Genomic DNA, 14,236 nt, shown 5'->3' with positions numbered 1-14,236 from the left:
TGTAGACACGCAAGCGTATAGAGAAGGACGGAGATTTTCACCCGTGTTGAAAACTAACATGCTCATTCTTCTCATACGTCATTAGCTGAAAAGGGTGTGCAGAACTGTTTTGCTCGCATCTCATTTGTGTCAGCCAGCACGATGACTGACAAAGAAGTGAAACCAGTTTGGCAGCCATATTTGAGGTGAGTCAGACAACAGCAGGTCTCTGAGGGGCTTCGTCTTTCAGAGAGCCGCATTCACTTAACCAGCTAGATAATAATTAGGAGGCGGCAGAGAGCTACAGATATAGGTAACAGGTAGACAGCTAAACCTTTGAAGAAAATAGGTGATGTATCACAGGATTGCAGTAAAGGATCAGTGTGCACTAATGAAGGTTAATTGTGAGATGTTCAGCCTTCAGAGGCACCATTGTTACAAGCACCCAATGAAATCCAATTCGATTTCTCCGTAATCTGTTCTTCACATTGCCACATTATGCCAAAAATCATAACACTCTCAGAAATAAAGGTACAAAAATTGTCACTGGGACAGTACCCTTTCAAAAGGGTACACCTTTGTACCCAAAGATACAAATTTGTACCTAAATGGTACATATTGGGACTTTTTTGAGGGGTACCGCCCCAGTGACAGCTTTGTACATTTATTTTTGAATATTAAGTAATGATCATGTTCCAAAAGGATATTTTGTAAAAACTACCGTAAATAAATCAAAAATGTATTTATCATTAGTAATATGTGTTGCTAAGGATATAATTGTGACAACTTTGAAGGGGATTTTATCAATATTTTGATTTTTTTGCACCCTTAGATTCCAGATTTTCAAATAGTTGTATATCAGCCAAATATTGTCCTGTCCTAACAAACCATACATCAATGGAAAGCTTATTTATTCAGCATTTACAGATTATGCATAAATCTAAAATTCAAAATTTACCCTTATGACTTGTGTATGACTTGTGTATGTTACACATGCTTTTTTGTTTTGTTTAAGTGCTATAATTGGATCCCTAGTGCTTCTATCAACCTAGAAAATGTGTAAAATATCAACATAGTAACTTAGTTTTGGTAAACCACTCTATGCAAGCATGTGAAAAAAATTTTCATTGAAATTTGGCTCCCCTTGTGATGTCAGAAGGGGATAAAACCGCCCCTTTCTGCGCACAATCCAACCACGGCACTGCCATTTAGTGCAGAGATCAGCTTACATCTACAAAGTGGCAATTTTATCATGCTATAACTAATTATCTTTGGGGTATTTTGAGTTAAAACATCACATTTGTACTCTGGGGACAATTTATTTTACATTTTAAAAAAGTCTGGTGAAATGTCCCCTTTAAACAAACGTTTTAAATCAGGCCGACTTCCAATTACTCATCGCTCTGAAATATTTACTCATCTATCTATGCCATTGTGTCTGTGTTATTACGTGTACAGTAAAGTAGGACAATTTTTTCCAAGATAGAAAGAAAATGTTAATTGAAAACCTAGTTTAACATCTCATGGGCTAAAATTGAACCTTGATATATTCATCCCAGTTTACTGCTTCGTACTGCAGCTTATAATAAATAATAAAACAAGTGTTTTCTGTAACCTTCAAAGCTTTCTCATTTTGAGCACACACTTAAAATTGTACAGTTTGAACATACAGTATAACAACTAGACAACATCTCTAAAGTATACAACAACAGTCGATTTCTGCAAAAACATTGGGGCGTGGTCTGGCTATGGCCCACATTTTCTATTGCATCTTGTGTTGCACTTCATGGCATCTCTATTTTGTTTGTTTGTATGATTGTCATTCTGCTTGTAACTCAACTGGCACAAAAGGTTGTGAGTATGCACATACTGATAAAATGTATAACTTGTAATGCACTGTGAGATGCTTTAGATCAGGGGCGTCGGACTGGGGGTAAAACCAGTACTGATTACCCAAATGAATAGAGGGCCCTTGAAAAGTCTAAAATATATTATGGGGTGGGGCATGGGGGCCCATCAGGACTGCCTATGCATAGGGCCCGAGATCTTGTGCAACGCCCCTGCTTTGGATAAAAGTGTCTGTCAAATGGATCAATTTAATGTAAATGTAATACAATAAAGCATTGTTGGCTTGCTTACTGGGAGACTGATAACATTAGCTTAGGGTGTTGTACATTATGTATACCACTTTCAATATTATGGTCCACCTACAATATATGAAGTACTTTACGTTTTTCTCTCACTTCTTTCATTATGGACTGTTAAAGTACAGTTTATGGTACTATTGCAAAATCTTTGTGCGTCACACTCCTGTTCTTAGTAGATTACAAGTAACCTTAGTAGCCTACCACTAATTACCATTACTTTTTACATTGTTCCATAACAATACATTTGAAGAGTTTCGTTGCAAAACAAGATAAATCCATTTTTTTACATTTTTGTCAAAACATGTTTATTATTATGTTATTATTTTGTTTTATGGTGCTACTTAGCTGTATTTTTTAAGTTATGAAGGTTTAAATCAAAACAAACCAACTGCAGTTGAATTGAAATTAATTGGAATGCACAACCAAAAAACGAGATTTCTGAACAATTAAAAAAAAACGGTGGTTATCTCGTTTTGGAACGAAACTCTTCATTTGCAATACTACTAGGTGTTCCGTTCCTATTGTATAATTTTTTTCCAGTTTTCTGTTTTTCTTATTTTCTGTCTTTTTTGGTGGGGGGTTATGTTCCTAAATGTGCAATGCAGTCCAAGTACCGTATTTTCCAAAGTATAACTATTTTTCGCACATTTTCCTGCAACTTATAGTCAGGTGCGACTTTTTTACAGAAAATACGGTAACCACACTGTAAAAAGTGAAAAGCTGGATCAACTTAAAAAAAAAACACAATTCAATTAGTAACATTTAAAAAAAATTTCATTCAACTTATTAAATCCAACTTTTCACTTTTTTGTTAAAGGGCAAATATTCCGTTGCTAAAAATCACATTATTTTGTGTATTTGGTGTAATGCAATGTGTTCGCTTTGTTTATGATTCAAAATTCTCTTTATTTTCCACATACCGCACATTATTGTAGCTCCTCTATGCACCGCCTTTCTGTAACGTGTTAATTTGTACAAACCTCATCGTTCTGAGAAAGCGTGTGCGATCTGATTGGCCAGCTGCGTTGTATCCAGTGCGTTGTGATTGGCAGAATAACTCAAGTGAGTAAACGGAAATGTGGCGCTCCTTACCATATTTGGAAGACCAGCTCCCAAACCAAAAGTGAAATCAAGGAGATACTATCATCTTTATGACCTTATCAATACATGCCTGAATCTGACCCAGAAAACGCAGATGACCAAGCTTTGTGTTTGAAACTTTACAGATTTTCTTTATGCACAGACATCAACTTTGCCAATGCGACTTGAGCAAAACATAACAGATCGATAAGGTAATGATACTAAAACATAAAACCATGTCAGCATTTGTGATCGAATAATTGATTTCTTGTTTCCTCTATTGGAATGCCAGACAAAATAGTTTGCCTTTCGCAAGGAAAAACAGTGTCTCCACAACATGGCGGCATAAGGCTTCACTTTTATAAAGAAGATCTCTTTGGGTTTAAAACTTAAATATTTGCAACTTTACAGATCTTCTATGTGCACAGACATCTTTTAACACTCTGAACAAATGAAATCGGGTCATATGACTCTTTTAAATGTTTAATTTTCTTTCCATGCTACAATGCATAAATCAACGCTATTCATACTCTCAATGTATCCTGACATTTGCAATAAAATAATAATATAACTGTGGAGGAAACAGCATATACACACAACAGCATTCTTCATCACTATTATTAAACACATACTGTAAGTAGTTTGAAACCCAAGAGCCTACTTTTCCCATTCCCTTATGTTCTTCCTAATGCTGACCTAATAACCTTTTATAGACCTGACACATCATTTTTTAAAAAGCTTTACCTCTAAATAAATTGCAGGAAATAACAGAAAATCAAAACATTTCTCAGGGACGAGCAGAAAATACAGTATAATGAGGCTAGAGGGTACTCTAGGGTCGGCATGGGTTTCGGTCCCAAAACACAGCGCTGAATTATAGGTTTGGCAGCGTGCTTTCACAACAGTTGTCGTTCCTGCAGGATGTGAACATTGGGATCTTGAGTATTACGGCTCTTTTGGCCTCGAGCACAATTAGGCAAGCATAGTGCCAAGGACAGCCACAAAGATGTCCTATCCTTCCTCAACCTTGATTTACAACATGAATGTGACTACGAAGTGCTTGTTGAATGGCTCCACATGCATGCAATTATTATTATTCAACTAGCTAATTCAATTTAAATCAGTCAAAGTTTCACACTTCATCTATATGTAAAAATCCGTACAGCAGTTCATATACAAAAGCCTGAATTTAATTACGTAAAGCCAGGATAGTGACAGGGCTCCACCGCATGCGGAGGAAGACTGACAGGCCGAAGTTCATTTCACTATCCATTTATTATTCCCCCCATGCCGCTTCTCCAATCAATGCTCATCAGCCCGCTGATGCCCGGCTAATGGTGTTTTACCGCACTCAACCAGTAAACATCTATGCACATGCAGAGCGCGCACATAGCATTTCAGTACTTGTGAATCTGTATTATCTGTCCTCTTATATCACGTACAATGTAATGGGTCCCAGTGGGAGTGTTATATATGCATTCCTCGCATTGTCATTGGGATAGACATGGGTCACGGGTAAGATATACAGAGCAGCTTGTTAAGTCCGTAACATTGGTGAATACAAAAACAGTCTGTTTATTCGCACGCACCTGCTGGTTTTGTTTTTGTTTGTGCATACGCATACGGGGTTTACACCCACTACGAGTGATTTACAATGTGATGCTAGACACCATGAAGTCCTTAGCTCAGGCATGAAGGTTGACCTCAGACAATAAAGCAAGTTAATGGCCCACATGACTTTGTTTAAATTATTTAACTCGGGTGGCTTGGTTTAGAGTGTTTTTTAGCAGTTCTGCTTAAAGAAATAGTTAACCTTTTTAAATGCAAATTGAGTCGTTATTTATTACCCCTTTGCTCTATACTTTTACGAAACCTGTTTGATCTTCTTTCATCTGCTGAACACAAATCGAGATATGTAAAGCTTTTTCTTTTTTTCACATAAAATAATAGTCTATATATATATATATATATATATATATATATATATATATATATATATATATATATATATATATATATATAATATACATTGTAAAAAAAAATTGTTGGTTCAACTTAAAAAACTAAGTTACCTAGTTTTTAGACCAAACATATCAAATTTAAGTGATTTTGTGCATAAAACAAGCAAAAAATCTGCCAATGGGGTAAGCACATTTTTCTTCAATTTTTCTTGAATTTAGTGTTTAAGAAAAATGTTCAAGATTTTTTGATTACCCCATTGGCAGATTATTATTATTTTTTTTTTTTTTGCTTGTTTTTTGCAAAAAAATCACTTACATTTGATTTTTTTGGTCTAAAAACTAGACTTATATTCTTGGGTTGTTTTGCTCATCAAGAAAAACCATCTTAATTTAAGAATTTTTAGATATTTTTACTGAAAACAAGACAAAAATACTAAGAATTTTTTTCTTGAAAATCATTTTTTTGCAGTGTGATATGTTGCTTCTTGAATTTTTACAGCCACACTGCAAAAAAAGATTTTTAAGAAAAAAAAGTATTTTTGTCTTGTTTTTAGTAAAAATATCTAAAAATTTTTACAATTGATGCTTTTTCTTGATGAGCAACACGACCCAAGAAAATGTGTCTGGTTTTGGACCAAAAATGTCAAATTTAAGTGATTTTGTGCATAAAAAAATCAAACCAATGTGCTTACCAATGGGGTAAGCAATTTTTTTCTTGAATTTAGTGTTTAGATTTTTTTTTGCTTACCATATTGGCAGATTTTTTTGAAGAAGAATTTGTAGAATTTGTAGATATTTTTCTTAAAAATCATTTTTTGCAGTGCACTTATTTTTATTAAATAGATAAAATTTTTATAAAAAGTCATCACGTCTTCCAAAAAAGAATAACACAATGAAGCCTAAACAATGCTGGTTTTAATTTTTGGGTGCACTGTTTCTTTCATTTTTATGTAAAGAAGAGCAGAGACTGTTCTTTTTATTGGAGCTATAATACGAGTTCTGTGACGGGTACATCCTTGTTTACATAGAGCGAGAGACAGGCAAGACCAAAAGCAGACCTCTGCTTGTTTCATATCACGTCCTTGGACACAATGAGCCTTTTCACTGCCATGAACTTTTAGGTCCGCATGGCTGTCACATCTATCCTTCTTCACCCTTTCTTCTTAGCATCCTTTCTTTCCCTCCATTACATCTCTGGTGTTCCCTTCCAGGGTAGCTTATACCCTCAAAACACAACCGTCTTTATGAGAACCCCGGGGACAGAGTGGTTGTTATTCCATTAGCGGTCAAAACCCATACATCATTTTTTTGTCTTTATTTATATAATTTGTTCCCTTCATAGTTAAGGCATTGCTGATTTGAATAATGGCTCGTATAAATTCCATCAGTGTCGCATGCTTTGCATTCACGTGTATATCACAGGAAACATTATATGGGGATATCGAAAACACGCCATATTTCACGCCAATAATAGGAGACATAGACTAGCATGGTTTTTTAATGCGGTACCATGCCGCGTGGCACAAGATACATGTTGAAAGTTCAGAGTCGCATCTCCTGATGTTTAACTGATATGTTCTTTCTCATAAATAAGATTTAGTGTGTGTGTCGGTGGAGGTAGAGATCTGCGAAAGAGAGAGCGCCATTAATCAAACTATGACCATAGGAGTACTGGGGGATGGGTGGGATGCTGAAAGTCTTGCTGTTGCTGTGGTTTTGCCTCACATGCTATGCAATACTGTAGGATGTTTTATTCCAAAATGATGCTGATATTTCAAGTTTTATAATCAGATAAGGTACTAAATTAATAGAGTAATACCTTTGTTTTTTATTCCATAAATGTTGTGTGTACTTTTTTAAGTTGAACCAACAAATCTTTTAACAGTGTAATATCCAGTATTTGGATATTATGGATTATACTCCCGCCTACTTTTAAAAACAAAGTTTTAAAACGTGGTTATTGGAACCCGGAGTAATCTTATATACAGTGTGTTACGACGCAAATAGTCATCAGATTGTAGGCGATAAGACGTTCATGCGAAATCTGATGTAAACAACAGACTATGTATCTATATTTCACGGATTATATGCATTTGTGGACAAAAATGGTCATTGGATGTATTTTATTGGACTTTCATGGATCTGAAACAGACTGGATTCGATTCGCGATCGTTGTATCAACACAAAAGGTAAGAAGTCACGTTATATTTTGCATGTTGTCATCTTCTGCCACAAAATACTACATTTATGATGCTAGAGCATCTGTATCTCAAAACAGAGATCATACATTGATGCTAATCCCGTAAATTATACCTTTTAAATGTATGTGAATAATATTGTTTAAACAGTAGGCTATATAGATATTTTTGCAGGCTAGATAGTTTACAGGGTGGTTTCGAAAGTTTAAAAAAATATTTAACGGCTTTATTTTACAATTCTACAAGAACTAAGTAATAGTGCTTTGCCAAACTAAAAGTTTTTTGCCAAACTAACCGAGACCGGGCCTTACCGCCCCGGCTTTTCTGACGAGGCTAACCCCCGAGCCTCTTATAACTTTACGGGCCGGACCTCCCGCTAGCTTCTTGCAATTAGCACGTGGTCCACAAGCATTATACACATAATATCGGTCTTGTCTACATCACCAATCCCAAGAAGTAAACTGTTGCCTACAATCTGTGTGTTTGTTGTAGTCCAAAAAAAGATATTTACGTTGGAGACGATAACTCGCGTCATTGTTTACTTAGGGGTTTGTACCTTTTGCATATCGTTAACATGTACTATACACTCTTACACAAGAAGGGGAAATGTAAAAATGTGAATTTGCCAATAGGTGCTCTTTAAAATACTTCAGTGCCCTTTGTTTTGCCTCAAAATGCACACAGGTTTTTAGTAACTCATGTTTGTTAAAACTAGTTATATTTCCTTATTAAACTATGGCCTTGTCCTGGCTTAAACTAATCCCGGTCCAGGAAACCACCCCTTTATCTGAAAGTTTATAGTTTGAAGTACCTTTTTTCACTATAAAGAGCCTTTTGTGAAACATTTTATATTCTTTATGTAACCATACAGACAAAACAGTTTCTTATATGGCATCCAGCAGCACCTTGATGGTTTGGGTTTGAATCCAGCTTGGAGCAGATTGTGCGAAACCCCTTACAGGTGCATGTACACAATAAAGTAAGAAGAGCAATTCTGGTATCTGATATCATTTTTAAACTATTAAGACACTATTAATGACAATTGATTGCCTAGATCTCTGTAAATGTAGTCTGTAAACACCATATATTAAGTTACATCTCAAATAAAAAACAGCCACGTGGTGCTGCGCTCAAAATGATACTGTTAACTCAAAAAAGGTAACGATTCATTGCTTCAATACTTTAAATAGACTCACTGAATGATTAAACATGTAGCACAAGGTGACTGATGGAGAAACTGTGCTTTTTCACTGCTTTGGGCATTCTGGCATACATTTCGGTGCCCCCTGGGAAAGGATGGACAAAAATGCCCTGAACCTGTCTGATAAGTCTGACCTTTTTCTCAGTTCTGTCCTTCAGCATTAGATATTGACATATTCACTTTCCTTCTGGTACTGATGACGGTGACCGAGCAACCCCGATGACAATCCAGGCTGTTAAATAAGGTTTGGAGGTGAACCACCATCCTTTTAATCACCACATCTTCAGAACAGCTATGGCCTTTACTACATCACCCTCCCCCAACTGCTCTCTCCTGCACTGAAAGTAATTCAATAGAAATAATCATAAGATCTCATTTAAAACGAATACACTACAAGCTTTAAGCAAAAAATCTTACAGTACGGTAAATGCTGCTGGTGTGAGCAATGTCTTAAGAATGAGAACAGATTTTTTTTACTTTATTGTGCCGGTAAACACTTACAACATAGGCAACAAAAATATCATTTAAATGTAAATTTGATGACATAGACACTATTTGTGTGCTTAACTCGCATGCTCTCTGACTTCGTGTTTGTTTTGAATACTTCTGGTTAAGAACCGATGTCTACCAAACCAAAGCAAATTCAACATTTCAAATAACGTTTCCTGCTTCTCGAATTCTCTTTCACACAAACTCGCATCATATCTGTGGTTCTTTTCAAGCGTGCCTCCCTCATTCACTTATTTATTTATTTAGCGTCATCCGCTTTAGAAAATGTTGGGTGCCTGCATGAATACGAAAAGAACGATGCAGCATATTTTCGAGCTTAAGGCACAGGTGGTCCTCAATTGAATTCGTACGTCTGAGTGAATATGCCATCACACATGGAGATGAGAGGCACTATGGCTCGGATCCATAGTGAAAATCAGTTAACCTGCACTGTGCTTGGCCACAAAGGTTATCTTTCAGGTGAAATTAAATTTGAATTGTTTTGATAACCTTTATATAAGATAAATCAATATATATATATATGGTATATCATGAATAAGATAAAGCAAGAAGCAAACACAGACATGCATAGTAAATATGAAATATTGCATTGGGTGGCAGGCATCTGCTAGACGAGGACATTGTCCAATTATAGTGTACTATTTGTGGGTTTGTGGTGTGAGGAATGTGCCCTAGATTTTCCACAAGGCACCAGTGGCCTCAATTGGTAGAACTGGGCAAATAAATGGCTTCAAATGCCACGAAGGAAAACATCTTTGAACATCCAATGAGTTTGTCATGGGATGAAAATGAATGACAGATGTTTATTAATTTTTTGGTGAGGCTCTACAAAAAGGTCTCATTCATTAACATTTGTAAATGCATTCGGTAATGTGAACTAACAATGTAAGCGTGTAAGTTCATTGTGCTTTAATGTTAACAGGTACCAATTCTGATTTGATAAATGTATAAATGTTACAATTATGACATTACGATTAATAAATGTTGTAAAAGTACATTGTTCATTGTAGGTTAATGATAAGTGTTACCTATTTTTTTACTCTTGACCATCAGAAAAAATGGTCAAAGAATTGGTCCCAAGCTGTCAGGGGGGCAGTACCCTTTAAAAAGTTGCAAGGTGCAAAGGTGTACTCTTTGAAAGGGTACAGTCCCAGGGACAGATAGGACACATTATTTGACCCTTTTTTTCTGTAGTTACATATGTTAAAGGTATTTTAGTTCTTAGTCATCAATAGGAAATGTGCATAACTATAAATAATTGACTGGATGTCAATTAGATCTTTAGAAAGTCCATTATAAAGTTGATATGATATTTTCATTTCTTAAAGAGCCCCTATGGTCCGATTCACGATTTTTCATTTCCGTTGGTCTGTAGGTTGTGCAGGGTTTCCCACAGAAAATGTGTTAGTTGGTGGTAGGGATGGGTGGGGGACGGATCCAGGGGTGTGGCAATTAAAGGGGCAGGGGCGTATGCGTTATGATGAAAATTAAAATATTTTTTATTTAAAACACTCAAATAAAACTCAATTTTGAAGAAACTATGACAGAAAATGAACACATACTAGATTATTAATGAAGTAATGTTTTTACCTTTAATGGGAATAGCTGCGTGATGAAGTGAAACTAAAGGGTTTATAAACACAAACTAAAGCAGATGTTGTAGAACATCTGCCGAAACGATGATAGATAGCGCAAAAATTGTAAAAACACATTATTTCCCACTATTAATTTCATTATCTCAAAGGAGCTGTACTTTTTTGCAGCTATTTTCTTTTTTGAACGACCTAGTTAAGGCGGTAGGGTTTCCAAGCTTAGGCGGGCTGCCCGAACTGAAAAGTTCTGCGGGAAACCGGTTGTGTATTAGTACATGTTAAAGGAATAGTCTACTCATTTTCAATATTAAAATATGTTATTACCTTAACTAAGAATTGTTGATACATCCCTCTATCATCTGTGTGCGTGCACGTAAGCGCTGGAGCGCGCTGCGACGCTTCGATAGCATTAGCTTAGCCCCATTCATTCAATGCTACCATTTAGAGATAAAGTTAGAAGTGACCAAACACATCAAAGTTTTTCCTATTTAAGACGAGTAGTTATACGAGCAAGTTTGGTGGTACAAAATAAAACGTAGCGCTTTTCTAAGCGGATTTAAAAGAGGATCTATATTTTATGGCGTAATAGCACTTTTGGGAGTACTTCGACTCGCCTAAAAAGTCCGCTCCCCTTCTCACTCTCATAATGGGAGTGTCACATTTCTAGCCAATCAAGGCTTTTCAAATCTATGAGTTTACAAAATCTGTGCATTTCAGGAAGAAAGGGGTATCCGGAGCTACAAAGATTTATGGTATGTGGAAAATAATGTTTTTTTTTAATCATAAATCACGCGAACACATTGTATTATACCAAATACACAAAATAACGTTGTTTTTAGCAATGAAATGGCTGCTCTTTAATCTTCATTTTTATAGTATTATTTTTATCGAAAGCAGTGACAATAGTCAAGCATTTCACTACAGTACATGTACTTGTACAGTATGTGGATAGTTGTGGCTATCAAAAATCCCTTTCAAATATCACATACAGAGTCTTAAAGCATTTTAAATATGCTTTGGTATTCAATATTGTTTTCAAATTACAGCAAATGTAAATAAACACACAAATGGGTGACCCAACTGTTGCATAATGGGATCATAACAAACCTACTTGAATCAATATAAACAGAACAAGACTTGAATGTGAAACAAAGAAGCAAAGCTTTTGTTTTCCTGATAGTGGGATATTAAATATGCCCGATACAAAAGCACAAGCTTAGATGAGCACAATATTAAATCCTATGCCACCGCTCATTAGAGGCAAAGCTCACCCACTCGCTCCGTGAAGGGGTATTCAACCCATTTCTTATCTGTGTTCCTCACTCTCTTTCCTGCATGTGGACCAGGGGAGAAACCAATCATCGTGCTAATCCATCCAACCAAATTCAGCTGAAAGTCTCCGAGCACAGTAGGCTGCCTTCTGTTTCTAATGCGACTTTAATCGTTTGCTTTGCTGCAGAGTAACTTATCTTGCTGTCGTGTTACAGATTTTAAAAAAATCGGATTTTCATAATTGGAGGAAACGCTTGATAATCACAGCGTAATCAGAGGGCTTCCATTCAATATGTTTACATTACAAATAAAATTGCAACTAAATTGCAAGATCTTAAAAAAATAAGGTGCTTAAAAAGGATCTTCACAGTGATGACATAGAAGAACCACTTTTGAAGAACCTTTCATTCAAAGGTTCTTTAAAGAACCATTTCTTACCCTTATTTATCTAAAAAACCTTTTTTTTTCTCATTCCAAAGAATCTTTTATTAAAACCGAAAGGCTCTTCAGATGTTAAAGGTTCCTTTTGGAACCATTTAGCCAAAAAATGTTCTGCTTCGTTCTTTTTCTGACAATGTGAAGCACCTATAATTTTAATAAATAAAGTGTATATGTTTCTTATGTTTTATGTATGACTCATTGGAGATTAAAAAAGCAAATCAGGTTTCTGCACTCTTAAAAAGGTGCCAAACATTATTCCTCACACCAATGCCATGCATTGTGCATAGACCATTTTTGGTTTACCATAGAACATTTTTGTCAATACTTTTTAAAATAACAATTTCTTTCTTTCTTCATATTAGTAGAAACTAAAACAGATTTCCATGTGGCATAAGGTTCTGAAACCCTTTTGGTTCTAGTTTGATTGCACAACCTGCGTTTGGATGAGAACAGACATCTAGTCAACCAATGCAAGTCTCGTGCTGATGGTAATGATGTCAAGGGCTACCCAAGGGCGTGCTTTTCAAGGAGAACACAATATACCTATACAACTGCATATACAAATGCATTCAAAAGGCATTGTGTGAAAGCACAATTTAGTACTGAAACAACTTATATTAAAATGAATTTCAGTTTAAACTACAATTTCAAGTCCGCTCGTAAAAGAAATGCGCAACTGACGCACTTCTATGCGTTTTGAACTGGAATTAATTAGTTTTTGAGCTGTTAAACACTATTAATATACAATATTCACTTTAGCGTTATGTGCACTTACATCCATCATTCAGTAGCTACACATCATGCACGTGTAAGGCAAGCTTGCTCCCAAATGTCCCTGAAATGCGTGTATCTATTCATATATCCTAAACATCTTTATTAAATCTTAAACATCTTTAAAAGCAAATAAAAGCAAACGTTAGGGCAGTGTTAGGCAAACGGCAGGATTTCAAATCGCATGCAGAGCTTCATTCATTATAATGGGAAATAAGCGGCTTTAATTTCACCTGTCAGCTGCGTAAAAATCGCACAACGCTCAACATATAGGCTTTAAGGCTTACATAGTGATAAGTCTGCTTCTCTAACACAATACCGACAATTAAACATCTCCACAAAAAGAAAAACACAAAAATCCTACCTTTTGGTGTAGTTTGGTAGTGATTTGGCCAACGTGGTACTGGAGGCGCAGGGTTCGAGTCGTCGGGTATGTGAACTGACAGCAAAATGTTTCGCGCTATGATGGGTTTGCTTCACACTGGCGGGTTTGTCGTATAGCCTAAACGTGTTCAGTGAAAGAGCCGCGAGTGCGTCAATAGCGTTTAGAAATCCATGGCAACCGTGAAAAGACTCCGCAACTTCGGCACATTGTGAACGGGTTAACACGCCCCCAACCGCGATGACTCTCTCACTCCATACAATAATGCCGATTGATATCACTGTGGTGTTCTCAGAGGTACGTGTACGTCCTAGGGGGATATGGCTACAGAAATGTGTGTAACCAGTGTCTTTATTATCTTTGGTGTTTAATGGGTTTATTTAAGATGACTTTCATCATGTGTCTATGGATATAATGTAGGATTACTTAAAAAGGCAGGACATTCTCAGACAAAAATGTACAAAAGGTGTCATAGGGTGGTACCCCATGAAAAATTCAACTTTGTAAATGGTGAATATTAGTACCTTTTAAGGGGTGACAGTTTTGCACTTTTTTTATGACAGAATAAATTAAAAACACGGTTGTAGTCTTCAGTACTGTATTTACTATAGCAAACTGTAGTAAAATTGCTAGATCTAACCGTAGTAAATATGAAACTATGCTACAGTATTTACTGCAGTTATAGTAATAACTATATACTAC

General features: G+C 36.0%; 1 protein-coding gene across 1 annotated transcript in view; it reads right to left on the bottom strand.

Annotated features, from left to right (window-relative positions):
- chl1b (cell adhesion molecule L1-like b) overlaps positions 1 to 13,770 on the bottom strand; it is a 130,628-nt gene extending 116,858 nt beyond the window's left edge. The window contains exon 1 of the mRNA XM_055212662.2: positions 13,517 to 13,770. The gene's annotated coding sequence lies outside the window, so the exon portion shown is untranslated. The remainder of the gene's footprint in view (positions 1 to 13,516) is intronic.
- Between the last annotated feature and the right edge of the window lie 466 nt (positions 13,771 to 14,236).

Source organism: Misgurnus anguillicaudatus, chromosome 8 (assembly GCF_027580225.2).
Source record: "Misgurnus anguillicaudatus chromosome 8, ASM2758022v2, whole genome shotgun sequence".
In the NCBI taxonomy this organism is placed as follows: domain Eukaryota; kingdom Metazoa; phylum Chordata; class Actinopteri; order Cypriniformes; family Cobitidae; genus Misgurnus; species Misgurnus anguillicaudatus.
The sequence above is the reverse complement of the archived record's forward strand: the minus strand, read 5'-3'. Positions and strand labels throughout refer to the sequence as shown.